The sequence below is a fragment of the Nycticebus coucang genome, chromosome Y (assembly GCF_027406575.1).
Source record: "Nycticebus coucang isolate mNycCou1 chromosome Y, mNycCou1.pri, whole genome shotgun sequence".
NCBI lineage: Eukaryota > Metazoa > Chordata > Mammalia > Primates > Lorisidae > Nycticebus > Nycticebus coucang.
The window spans coordinates 14,435,535-14,449,157 of record NC_069805.1 but is presented as its reverse complement, the minus strand read 5'-3'; positions in this window follow the sequence as shown (position 1 = coordinate 14,449,157).

Genomic DNA, 13,623 nt, shown 5'->3' with positions numbered 1-13,623 from the left:
GCTAAGACCTTTACATTCAACATTTACTAAGATTCAGATACACCCTTGTAAGATGTACCGCAGGTGTAATCACATTAATCCCGCTCCCTCCACCTACCTTCCCCCTCCCTACCCTCCCTTTCCGCCTTCTCCCTATTCTTAGGTTGTAACTGGGTTATAGCTTTCATGTGAAGGTCCTACATTAGTTTCATAATAAGGGTGAGTACATTGGGTACTTTTTCTTCCATTCTTGAGATACTTTACTAAGAAGAATAGGTTGAAGCTCCATCCATGTAAACATGAAAGAGGTAAAGTCTCCATCTTTCTTAAAGGCTGCATAATATTCCATGGTGTACATATACCACAATTTATTAATCCATTTGTGGATTGATGGGCACTTGGGCTTTTTCCATGAGTTACCAATTATGAATAGGGCTGCCATAAATATTCTGCTACACATATCTTTGTTACGATGTGATTTTTTGTCTTCTGGGTATATGCCCAGGAGAGGGATTAGAAGATTGAATGGCAGATCTATTTTTAGATATCTAAGTGTTCTCCATGTCTCTTTCAAAAAGGAATGTATTAATTTGCATTCCCACAGCACGATCAGTTGTCGGCTGTAGCCTCTTGGCCTCCTTTGTCTATAGGGTGTTGATCCCCTGATGGCCATGTACATCTTCGGCTCAGTAAAGCGGTCCTCTGGATCAGCCCCACTCTGGGAGTTTCCCAGCTCTGCGGGTGTGTTTACTAGTCCCCGTGTTCCACCCATGTCATTGCCGCCTCAGGTAAACCCTTTACTCATGGGGCCTGTGTTTTAGTCCCAGGTATGTTCCATGGTGGTTGTCATCTGAGAAGAGTCTCGGCCTCATCTGGTTGCCCATGAAGACAGAAGGAGATGCTATGGGATATCTGGGGTTGGGCCTTGTTTTTGCTGAAAATGGCTGTTTCTCTGCACTGCAGGCACCACCGTTTCTGGGTGATTCCCTCTTAGCTGACCATCATCTTCTCACTCTCTTCTTTCAGAGTCAGCACTGGCCAGCTGCAGTCCAGGTCCTGTCTCCAACTCTCGAGAGTTCACCCAAGAATCTGGACTCCTAATGGGAAAGGTCTCCAGATCACTGAGTGAGAATGGAGGGGAGTGCTAGGAGCTCAGAGTTGCAGGTCTTAACACCAAGGTCATTGAGACCAAATGAACAAATGAACAGATACAAAGTTTACCAGGCACACGGGCCCATAGATACAGAGACAGACAGAAACACATAGACATACAGGCAACAGCCAGGACAACAGCAATAGAAGAACAAGTGCAATAAAATAGTGATAATCGTAAAATAATTTAAAGAGAGGAAAAAGAGAGAAAAAAGTGGTGTTAGTGAAATATTAAAAGAGAAGATAGAAGAAATTAAAATTAGAAAAGATAGAAATAAAAAATATATCAATATAAAAAGTAATAATTAAAATTTATCAAAATCTCCTCCAAGAAAATGGTGAGGAAAAACACACCAAAACAAAACAAAACAAGAAAAAACCCCAAGAAACTAAAAAACAAAACAAAGCAAAACAAAAAAAAGGCATCAATTACAAAAATATTCTTGCATGTAGAAATATACCTATATATATCTATATGTCTGCTGTAGGGATCAACTTTCCTAGGAATATATTCATAGTGCAATATACTTTCTGGACACCAGGTGGTGCTGTGAGTGGTTCCGAGGCTTATAACTGATTTGAGGTTATACTGTTATCCATGGCCCATGGCCATTTTGGAATTTCTGTATAAGTTTGTCGCCTAAGAATTGTGTAACCTTGGCTGTTCTTTTCCAGACAGCACTTGCGACTGACTTTCCCACTCAGTGCAGGTGTCCACGCTTCTTAATTTTTTCCACTCTGTCCCCAGGTTCTCCTGCAAACTGGCGACTGCAATCAGCTGTAGGGGGAGTGGTGCTGAGTTCGCGTGGTTGCTGGCGGGTTTGCGATTTTAGCTGCTGTAGCTGGTTCCTGGGTCTGAAGCCGGTTCCCATGGTTGGAGCGTTCGGGGAACTTATTCTGAGTTTTATGGTTCAGAATTTCCCTTTTGGATTGGCACCCGCCAGTTCGCTGTGCAGCCTGAACTCCAGCCCCCTCCAACACCTGGGGGAAAGGTGCCCTCCCTTTTGGGTAGTTCAAAATGTCTGTTTCCCGGGCAGGATCCCTTCCCTTCAATTGTCCAACAGTTTGCCCAGCACCCCGTGGTTTTGAGAGGCTCTCCTTTCAGATGCCTCCCTCAGTTCTCGAATAAATATTTGTCAATTGGGTTTTGTCAGCATTTACAAGCTGCTGACCTCCATAGGGGTGGGTCCTGCTGGCTGGCACAGCCCAGCAGGGAAGAATCTCTACAACAGGGTCTGTGTTTTTAAATTACCCCTTATATATAGCAATCTGCTAGTTCGCTGGGCATCTCCAGCTGTCTGTCCACTCCAATAATCCACACACATGGAAGGTCCAGACCCCCTTTTCTCTCACCTGGTGGCTTGGGAGTGGTGGGCTACACGTCTGTCCTGTCTGCTATCATGCCCTGCCCCCTCTGCTATTTTCTTTCTTAAGATTACATAATTTTCTTTATAGAGCTCCATCACCTCTTTTGATAGGTGTATTACTATGTATTTATTTTTCTTTGGGGCTATGGTGAAGGGAGTTGTACCTTTCATTAACATCTCATCTTAGCTGTTTTAGGCATATACAAAAGTAACTGACTTGTGGACATTGACTTTATATCTTGAAATATTAATGTATTTTTTAATGACTTCCAAGAGTCTTGTGGTTGAGTCTTTAGGTTTCTCTAAGTGTAAGATCATATCATCAGCAAAGAGGGACAGTTTGACCTCCTCTGCTCTGATTTGGATGTCCTTTATTTTTTTGTCTAATTGTATTGTCTTGAACTTTCAACACTATTTTGAATACTAATCGTGACAGGAACAGCCTTGTCTGGTTCCAGTTCTAAGAGCAAAAGCTTTCAGTTTTATTCCATTCAGTAAAATATTAGCTGTGGGTTTCTCATAGATAGTTTTGATCAATTTAAGAAATGTGCCACCTATGCCTATACTACTCACTGTTCTAATTAGAATAGGGTGCTGGCTTTTATAGAATGATCTTTCTGCATCTATTGAGAGGATCAACTATTTTTTAGTTTTACTTCTGTGGATATGGTGAATAATGTTTATAGACTTGCATACATTAAACCAGCCTTGCATCCCTGGGTTGAAACCAATTTGATCATGATGTATAACTGTTTTGATGATAAGCTGTTATCTGTAAGCTAAGATTTTGTTGAGAATTTTTGCATCTATATTCATTAGTGGAATTGGTCTGAAATTCTTCTTTTTATTTGGGTCTTTTCCGGGTTTTGGTATCAGAGTGACGTTTTCTTCATAGAACGTGTTGGGGGAAGATTCCTTCCTTCTCAATTTTTTGGAATAATTTTTGCAATGTAGGAATAAGCTGTTCTTTGAAGGTTTCATAAAATTCTGGTGTGAAGCTATCCTGACCAGAGAATTGTTTTGTTGGAAAATTTTTTGTTGTTTCTTTGATCTCAGTGCTTGAAATTGGTCTGTTCAGGAGCTGTATTGCATCTGGAGTATTTCTAGGGAGAAGGTGTGATTCAAAATATTGATCCATTTCCTTCACATTTCCAATTTCTGGGCATAAAGTTCTGGTAGTATTCAGAGATAATCTCTTGTATCTCTGTGGCATCAGATGTTATTTCCCGTTTGTCATATCTGATTGACATTACTAGAGATTTTACTTTTTATTTGTAGTTAGTCTAGACAAAGGTTTATCTATTTTATTTATTTTTCAAAGAAACAAATCTTTGCTCATTAATTTTGTGAATGAGTCTTTTGTTTTCAATTACATTAATCTCTTTTAATTTTGAATATTTCTTTTTGTCTGCTGGGTTTAGGCTTAGATTGTTCTTCTTTTTTCAATTCCATCAGATGGCTTGTAAGTTTGTTGATGTGTACTCTTTCTGTTTTTCAAATGTAGGCTTCTAAAGCAATAAATTTTCCTCTCAGGACTGCTTTTGCTGTATCCCATAGGTTCTGGTAACTTGGGTCTTCATTGTTATTATACTCAAGGAAGTTAGTTATTTCCTTTTTTATTTCTTCCTGCACCCAACTGTCATTCAGCATAAGGTGGTTTAACTTGCATGTCTTTATTGTTGGAGTTGTGTTCCACTTTTAGTGCCTTGTGTTCAGAGAAGATATAAGGTAGAATTTCAATTATTTTGATTCTGTTGAAGTTTGTTTTGTGTCCTAGGATATGATCAATTTTGGAGAATGTTCCATGGGATAATGAGAAATATGTATATCCTTTATCTTTGGGATGGAGTGTTCTATATGTCCGTCAAGCACAATTGTTCTTGGGTCTCATTTAAATCTCTAACATCTTTGTTTAATTTCTGTCTACAGGATCTGTCCAGCTGTAAGAGAGGGGTATTAAAGTCTTCTGTTACTATGGTGTTATAGGATATCATATTGCTCAAACTAAGCAAAGTCTGTTTCAAAAATCTGAAAGCATTTAAATTGGGTGCATAAATATTTAGAATTGAAATGTCTTCTTGTTTTATTTTTCCCTTGACCAATAAGAAGAGACCATCATTTTCTTTTTTAACTTTATTTGCTTTAAATCCACATGTATCGGAAAATAACATTGTGACCCCTCTTTTCTTATGAATTCCATTTGCCTGAAAAAATGACTTTTAACCTTTAACTCTGACTTTCAATTTGTCTTTTGACATGAGGTGTGTTTCCTGAAAAAAGAAAATAGATGGCTTCTGTTTTTTAATCTAATGAGCCAATCTATGCCTCTTCAGTGGGAAATTCAAGCCACTAACATTTATTGAGATAATTGATAAGTGTGGTAGCATTCTGTTCATCTTATTTTGTTAAAGTCCATTGCTTAGTTTTGTCTTTTGCATCATTGTTGAAACTAGGTTCTGTCCTTTAATTTCTGGGTATTTAATTTGCTGAAGGTCCATTGTGATGGTCAGTGTGTAGAACAGGTTGAAATATTTCCAGTAAGTCTGGTCGTGTGGCCAATTTCCTCAATGTTTGCATATCAATAAAATATTTGATTTTTCTTTCAATTTTAAAGCTTAGCTTAGTGGGATATAAAATTCTGGGCTGGAAGTTGTTTTTTTCAGTAGATTAAAGACATGACCATTGTCTTCTGGCCTGAAAATTTCATGAGAGAAGTCTGCAGTAACCCTGATGGGTTTAGCCCGGTAAGTCAGTTGGCACTTGTTCCCGGCAGCTTGCAAAATCTTTACTTTTGTCTTGACTTTAGATAGATTCATCAAAATATGCCTTGTAGAAGCTCTATTTGAATTGAGGTGACCAGGGGACCGATATCCCTCTGAAAGGAATATGTCTGAATCTTTGCTGTTATTAGGAAAATTTTCATTTATAATATTCTCTAGAATGACTTCCATTTCTCTGGGGCATTCTTCTTCCCCTTTTGAGATACCTATAATTCATATGTTTGAACACTTCATAGAGTCCCATAATTCTGTCAGTGACCATTTTGCTTTTTCTCTCTTCTTTTCTGACTCTTTAAATATCTCAGTTATCTTAAGAACTTTATCCTCTACTCCTGAGATTCTTTCTTCTGAATGATCTAATCAATTGTTGATACTTTCTATTGCATCCTTAACTTCCCTAGGTGACTGTTTCAGTTCCTTCAGTTCTGCTTTATCCTTCTGATATTCTTCACTTATTTCATCTCTTAATTGGTTCTGTTTTTGGATTTCCTTTCTGCTATCTACTTCCTCAGCAATTTCCTTCATTGTTTTTTGATTGTTTTCCACTTTCTCAGCAATTTCCTTCATTGTTTTCATCATCTGTATTTTAAATTCCACTTCTGTCATTTCTAAAAGTAACTGAGATAACACTGGAAAGGCTATGATAACCATTGTGATAAAAATGTGTCAAATGGTCTATGAAGTGATTGTATGATGCCCCATGATCATATCAATGTATACAGTTATGATTCAATAAAAAAATAATAATAAGATTAACTAAAAAAAAAAAAAAAAGGAGGAGTCCTCTGGTGTAGCTACCTCTTGATCCCTAGAAGGGGTTACTCTCAACTGGTATTTTGTGTTACCAGGATTTTTCTGCTAATTCTTTTTAATGAGTGCTTTTTTGTATCTGTTTCCTTACCCTCATTATTCTTTCACTTCTTACTCTTTATAATTTCAATGAGTTCTTATGGTAGGGGACCAGAAAATGAGAAAATTGAAGAGTAAGAAAGGAAAAACAATTTCAGAAAGAAATAAAAAAGAGAAGGAAGTGGTGTTGAGTAAAAATAAATATTATAGAAAAAGGCACTGAAAACAGGAAATAGTATAGGTGTATCATAGGGTACTATGACCTAACCTTAAAGACCCCAAACTCTGGGGGTGCTGAGTTGGGTGATTCCCTTGAGGTTAACAGCTCTTTGCCAGCCATATAAAACACAGTACCCCAACTCCACCACATGGAACGGAAAGCCAAAAATACTATAAATCAAACCAAAACAAACAAGCAAGAACCCTTATGGGGTAACATTGAAAGGAAAAAAAGAAATAATAAGGTCAGAAACACTGGCAAAAAAGAAATTCTAATTGTTAAAGAAGGCAAAAATGAAAGATCATATTTAAACAAAAATAATGAAAAAAATAAAAATAAGAAAAAATTTTGAAATCAAGAAAAAAACTGAACCAACAACTCCCCCCCTCAAAACCCTCAAACCCCCAAAACTGAAGAACCAAATAGTATATATATCTTTCTGAATAATGTCTGGGTAACAGGTGATCTTCTGAGGTATAAGATGTTAATCACAATGTTGTTACAGCTTTACGAGATGGAGACTGGAGGCCTCTGCTGATCTCTCAGACACTGCAGGCTTTGGATCCCAAAAATGTTCTCAGACCATTTAAAGGACACTCCAAACTATGAAACTTGGCCAAGCATAAGTTTTCCCTGGAAAGTAATTATCCCTAGGATCTCTCCCAGTGTGGCTGTGTGCTTATCCATTGCACCAAGTCCAGACTCACACTGTGCACCTGAGGACCAAGGCTGTTATTCTGCCACACTTGGAACTATGCACTTCCCCAGTGTCTCACTAGCCTCTTTTGGCTAGTACAGTCACTGGATTGGTGGCCCAAGGTCTGCCGGCTGATCAATGCACTGCAACACACAGGGGAAGCTCTCCCACAGAAACTGTGCCAGCAGCCCACAACTGAATTATATTAACTCCCTTCCATCTCAGCGTCTCAGACCAGGGCCCCAGACAACACCCGAAGTCTTCTTCACACACCAGGCCACGAGCTCCCAAGGCACTTCAATTAGTGCCCAATCAAAGAAAATCAAAACAGCCCACAGGTAAAGCTTTTCTTGCTTACAGTTTTGCTGTTGCTAGGGTACAGTTGCAGACAGCCTCCGACCAAACAAATGCACCTAAAATTTGCCAGATTTTTCACTGCCTCTGTCCTCCTCATAGGAAGCCAAAAGTCTCCCAGTGGCTTCCTGTGTTACCAAAGGGAAGCCTCTGGCCAAAACTCATGGACCAGAAATGCCTGGAGTCTTTTCTCACCACTCTCATTGCACCTTAATGCAGAGAAGCTATTACCCGGCCTCCATCTTTTGTGTAATCTCTGATTCAGATTCTTTGTAAGTTATAGTTTTATAAAAGAAAATCATGGGCGGTGCCTGTGGCTCAAGGAGTAGGCTGCCGGTCCCATGTGCTGGAGGTGGCGGGTTCAAACCCAGCCCCGGCCAAAAAAAAAAAAAAAAAAAAAACTGAGAAATTCCTGTGAGCAATTGTATGCATAAAGGAGCAATTCAGCTTTTCGGCACCAACATTATCTCTTGCCACTAGAAGGACCTGTGTGGTTGCTCTCTTCTTTCCAAAATAGGTGCTTTTATTTCAGAGGTTGTCATTCTTAAAATTCCTTTTGTGGTATTACATACTTTCATTTATTAGTAAAAGGAAAGATAATTACACTTGTTTACTGAAGCAGATTTTATGCTTTTCTATCATCTTCAATTTTTAACAAATGTGAGTTAGATATTAAGTGAAACATGTGTATGTGTGTTTTTCTTCTTAGATACTCAAAGGTTGTACTGTACATTAGCCACACAGGAGTATTTAAATGACTTAAATAATATGTAAAGTTTAGTTCTTTAGTTGCATTAGCAATACTTGAAGCACCCAATAGCCACTATATGGCTAGAGGCTACCTACTATATTGTGAAGCACAGGATATAGAACATATTCATCACCACAGATACTTCTATTGAACCAGTGCTGCTCTAGAGATTTGCTGGCTTATGTAGTACATATTATCATTATGTTGCCTGTGAATAGTAATCAGTGTATAAAAACTACTGTCCACAATTAAATGTTATACATGACTGGTATGAATGGGAGAGCAAACTGTATTTCACACTGTACTTGATTGAAGCCATGATCAAAGTTGACAACTTGGCAGATTAGTGAAAAATTAATCACATAGTGAAATTTCATTTAACTATGGATAAGATTGAATATGTAAATAATGAGAGAAATTTGGTACCAGTTTCTTGATATTTATTGTAAAAAATCCAGGTTGAAAAAAACTGTCCTTACAAATAAGTAGAAATGTGAATTTCAGAATTATACCATAAAATGTTTCTTTATTCTGTTTTTTTTTATTATTAAATCATAGCTGTGTACATTAATGCGATCAGGAGTCACAATATACTGGTTTTATAGACCATTTCACACATTTTCATCATACTGGTTAACATGGCCTTCCTAGTTATTGTGTTAAGACATTTACATTCTACATTTACTAAGTTTCACATGTACCATTGTAAGACGCACCGCAGGTGCAATCCCACGAGTCACCCTCCCTCTGCCCCCCTCCACCCTCCCTCTCCTCCTTTTCCCCCTTCCTGTATTCATAGGCTATAACAGGGTTATAGTTTTTATGTGAAAGCCATAAATTAGTTTCATAGCAGGGCTGAGTACATTGGATACTTTTTCTTCCATTCTTGAGATACTTTACTAAGAAGAATATGTTCTGGCTCCATCCATATAAACATGAAAGAGGTAAAATACCTATCATTTTTAAGGCTACATAACATTCCATGGTGTACATATACCACAATTTATTAATCCATTCATGGATTGATGGACACCTGGGCTTTTTCCATGACATGGCAATTATGAATTGGGCTGCAATAAACATTCTGGTACAAATATCTTAGTTATAATGTAATTTTTGGTCTTCTGGGTATATACCTAGTACAGGAATTATAGGATTGAACAGTAAATGTATTTTAAGATCTCTAAGAGTTCTCCAAACATCCTTCCAAAAGGAATGTATTAATTTGCATCCTCACAAGCAGTGTAAAAATATTTTCTTTTCTCCTCATCTATGCCAACATCTCTGGTCTTGGGATTTTGTGATATGGATTTTGTGATATAAGTTAGATGATATCTCAAAGTAGTTTTGATTTGCATTTCTCTGATGATTAAAGATGATGAGCATTTTTTCATATGTCTATTGTCCCTGTACCTGTCTTCTTCAGAGAAGTCTCTCTTCAAGTCCATTGAGCAGACTGAGATGAGATCACTTGTTCCTTTCTTACTTATACATTTGAGTTCTCTGTGGATTCTGGTTATAAAACCTTTGTCAGAGACATAACCTGCAAATATCTTCCCCCATTCTGATGGCTGTGTGCCTGCTTTACTTACTGTGTTCATGGCTGTGCAAAGCTTTTTAGTTTGATCAGGTCAAAGGAGTGCATTTTTGAAGCTGCTTCAATTTCCCGGGGGGTCCATCTCATAAAATACTAACCCAGACTGATTTCTTCAAGGGTTTTCCCTGCACTCTCTTCTAGTATTTTTATAGTTTCATGTCTTAAGTTTAAATCTTTAATCCAGTGAGAGTCTATCTTAGTTAATGGTGAAAGGTGTGGGGCCAGTTTTAGTCTTCTGCAGGTTGCCACCCAGTTCACCCAGCACCATTTGTTATATACGAAATCTTTTCCCCACTGAATGTTTTTAATTGCCTTGTCAAAGATCAAATAACGGTAAGTAGCTGGATTCATCTCTTGATTCTCTATTCTGATCCAGACTTCTACTTCTCTGTTTTTGTGCCAATACCATGCTGTTTTGATTACAGTGGATTTATAGTACAGTCTCAGGTCTGGTAGCATGATTCTTCCTGCTGTGTTTTTATTTCTGAGTAATGTCTTGACGATTCAAAGTTTTTTTCTGATTCCATATCAAACGAAGTATGATTTTTTCAAGATCTTTAAAATATGACAATGGAGCTTTAATAGGAATTGGATTAAAATTATATATTGCTTTTGGTAGTATAGACATTTTAACAATGTGGATTCTTCCCAGCCATGAGCATGGTATGTTTTTCCATTTGTTAACATCTTCAGCTATTTCTTTTCTTAACATTTCATAGTTCTCTTTGTAGAGATCTTTCACGTCCTTTGTTAGGTATACTCCAAATATTTCATGTTCCTTGGCACTACTGTGAAAGGAATAGAATCCTTGACTGTTTTATTGGTTTGGTTATTGCTGGTATATATAAAGGCTACATATTTTTGGGTGTTGATTTTGTAGCCTGAGACATTGCTGATGTCCTTGATCCTTGATCACTTCTAAAAGATTTGAAGTAGAATCCCTAGTGTTTTCCAGATATACGATCATATCATCTGCAAAGAGTGAAAGTTTGATCTCTTCTGACCCAATGTGGATACCCTTGATCGCCTTTTCCTCCCTAATTGTTAACACTTCCATTACAATGTTAAAGAGCAATAGAGAGAATGGGAAACAATGTCTGGTTCCAGATCTAAGTGGAAATGAGTTCAATTTAACTCCAATTTAACTCAATAAAATATTTGCTGTGGGTTTGTTGTAGGTGGCCTCTATTAGTTTAGGAAATGACTCTTCTATACCAATTTTCTTAAGTGTTCTGATCATAAAGGGATGCTGGATATTATCAAGAAGCTTTTTCTGCATCAAGTGAAAGAATCATATGGAACTTATTTTTAAGTTTCTTTATGTGCTGAATTACATTTATAGATTTACGTACATTGAACCAGCCTTGCGACCCTGAAATAAATCCCACCTGGTCGGGTGTATAAATTTTTTTATGTGTTGTTGGATTCTGTTGTTAGGATCTTATTGAGTATTTTAGCATCATATTCATTTGTGATATTGGTCTATAAATTTCTTTTCTTGTTGGGTCTTTCCCTGGTTTGGGAATCAAGGTAATGTTTGCTTCAAAGAATGTCTTGGCCAATATTACTTCTTTCCTATATTTTCTATATAGGTAATAGTAGTTCTTTAAAGGTTTGGTAGAATTATGACGTAAAGCCATCTGGTCCTGGGCTTTTCTTATTAGGCAGATTTTGTGTAGTTGATGCTATTTCAGAACTTGATATAGGCCTGTTCAACATTTCACTTCATTCTGGCTAATTCTTGGTAGGTGGTGTAATTACAGGTTTTTGTCGATTAATTTGAGATTTTCATATTTCTGAGAGAAGAGTTTCTTGTAGTATTCATTAAGAAATTTGAATTTCAGAGGGGTCTGTTATTATTTCATCATTACCATTTCTTTCTCATATCAAATTTTTCAAAAGTTTTCTTTTGATTAAAACATACTGTGTACATTAAGGCGATCATGGGGCATCACACACTGGTTTTATAGACCGTTTGACACATTTTAATCACACTGTTTAAAATAGCCTTCCTGGCATTTTCTTAGTTATTGTGTTAAAACATTTACATTCTGCATTTACTAAGTTTCACATGTACCCTAGTAAGATGCACTGCAGGTGTAATAGCACCAATCACCCTCACTCTGCCTACTTCCTCCACTCCCCTGTCTTTCAGGGTCCCCCCTATTCTTAGGTTATAACTGGGTTATAGCTTTCATGTGAAAGCCATAATTAGTTTCATAGTACGGCTGAGTATATTGGATACATTTTCTTCCATTCTTCCGATATTTTACTAAGAAGAATGTCTTCCAGCTCCATCCATGTAAACATGAAAGAGGTAAAGCCTCCATCTGTTTAAGGCTGCATAATATTCCATGGTGTACATATACCACAATTTTATAATCCATTAGTGGATTGATGGACACTTGGGCTTTTTCCATGACTTAGAAATTAGAATTGGGCTGCAATAAACATTCTGGTACAAATATCATAGTTATAATGTGATTTTCAGTCTTCTGGGTGTATACCTAGTAGAGGAATTATAGGATTGAATGGCAGACCTATTTTTAGATCTCTAAGTGTTCTCCAAACATCTTTCTAAAAGGTGTATTAATTTGCATTCCCACCATCAGTGTAGAAGTGTTCCCTTTTCTCCAAAACCACGCCAAAATCTCTGGTCTTGAGATTTTTGTGATATAGGCTAGTCTCACTGGAGTTAGATGGTATCTCAAAGTAGTTTTGATTTGCATTTTTCTGATGATTAAAGATGATGACCATATTTTCATATGTCTGAAGGCCGTGCACCTGTCTTCTTCAGAGAAGTTTCTCTTCAAATTCCTTGCCCAGCCTGCAATGGGATCCCTTGTTCTATTCTTGCTAATGTGATTGAGTTCTCGATGGGTACTGGTTATTAAAACTTTGTCGGAAACATAACCTGCAAATTTCTTCTCCCGTTCTGAGGGCTATTTGCTTCGTTCACTTACTGTATTCTTGGCTGTGCAGAAGTTTTTAGTCTGATGAAGTCCCAAGAGGGTATTTTTGAAGCTGCTTCAATTGCCTAGCGGGTCCTCTTCATAAAATACTCGCCCAAACTGATTTATTCAAGTGTTTTCCCTGCACTCTCCTCTAGTATTTTTATAGTTTCATATCTTAAGTTTAAATCTTTGATCCAGTGAGAGTCTATCTTAGTTAATGCTGAAAGGTGTGGGTCCAGTTTCAGTCTTCTACATGTTGGCAGCCAGCGCACCCAGCACCATTTGTTAAAATAGGGAATCTTTTCCCAGTGAATGTTTTTAATTTGCTTCTGAAAGATTAAATAATGGTAAATAACTGGATTCATGTCATGGTTCTCTGTTCTGTTCCAGATATCTACTTCTCTGTTTTTGTGCCAATACCATGCTGTTTTGATCACTATCGATTTGTAGTTTAGTCTGACGTCTGGTAGCGTAATACCTCCTGCTGTGTTTTTATTTCTGTGTAATGTCTTGGCTATTCAATGTTTTTTCTGATTCAATATAAAACGAAGTATTGTTTTTTCAAGATCTTTAAAGTATGACAGTGGAGCTTTAATAGGGACTGCATTGAAATTATATATTGCTTTGGGTAGCATGGAGAGTTTAACAATGTTGATTCTTCTCAACCATGAGCATGGTATGTTTTTCCATTTGTTAATATTTTCAGCTACTTCTTTTCTTAGAGTTTCATAGTTCTCTTTATAGAGATCTTTCACATCCTTTGTTAGATAAATTCCCAAATATTTCATCTTCTTTGCCACTACTGTGAATATGATAGAGTCCTTAACTGTTTTTTCAACTTGACTATTGTTGGTATATATAAAGGCTACCTAATTTTGAATGTTGATTTTGTAACCTGAGACGTTGCTGTATTCCTGGATCAC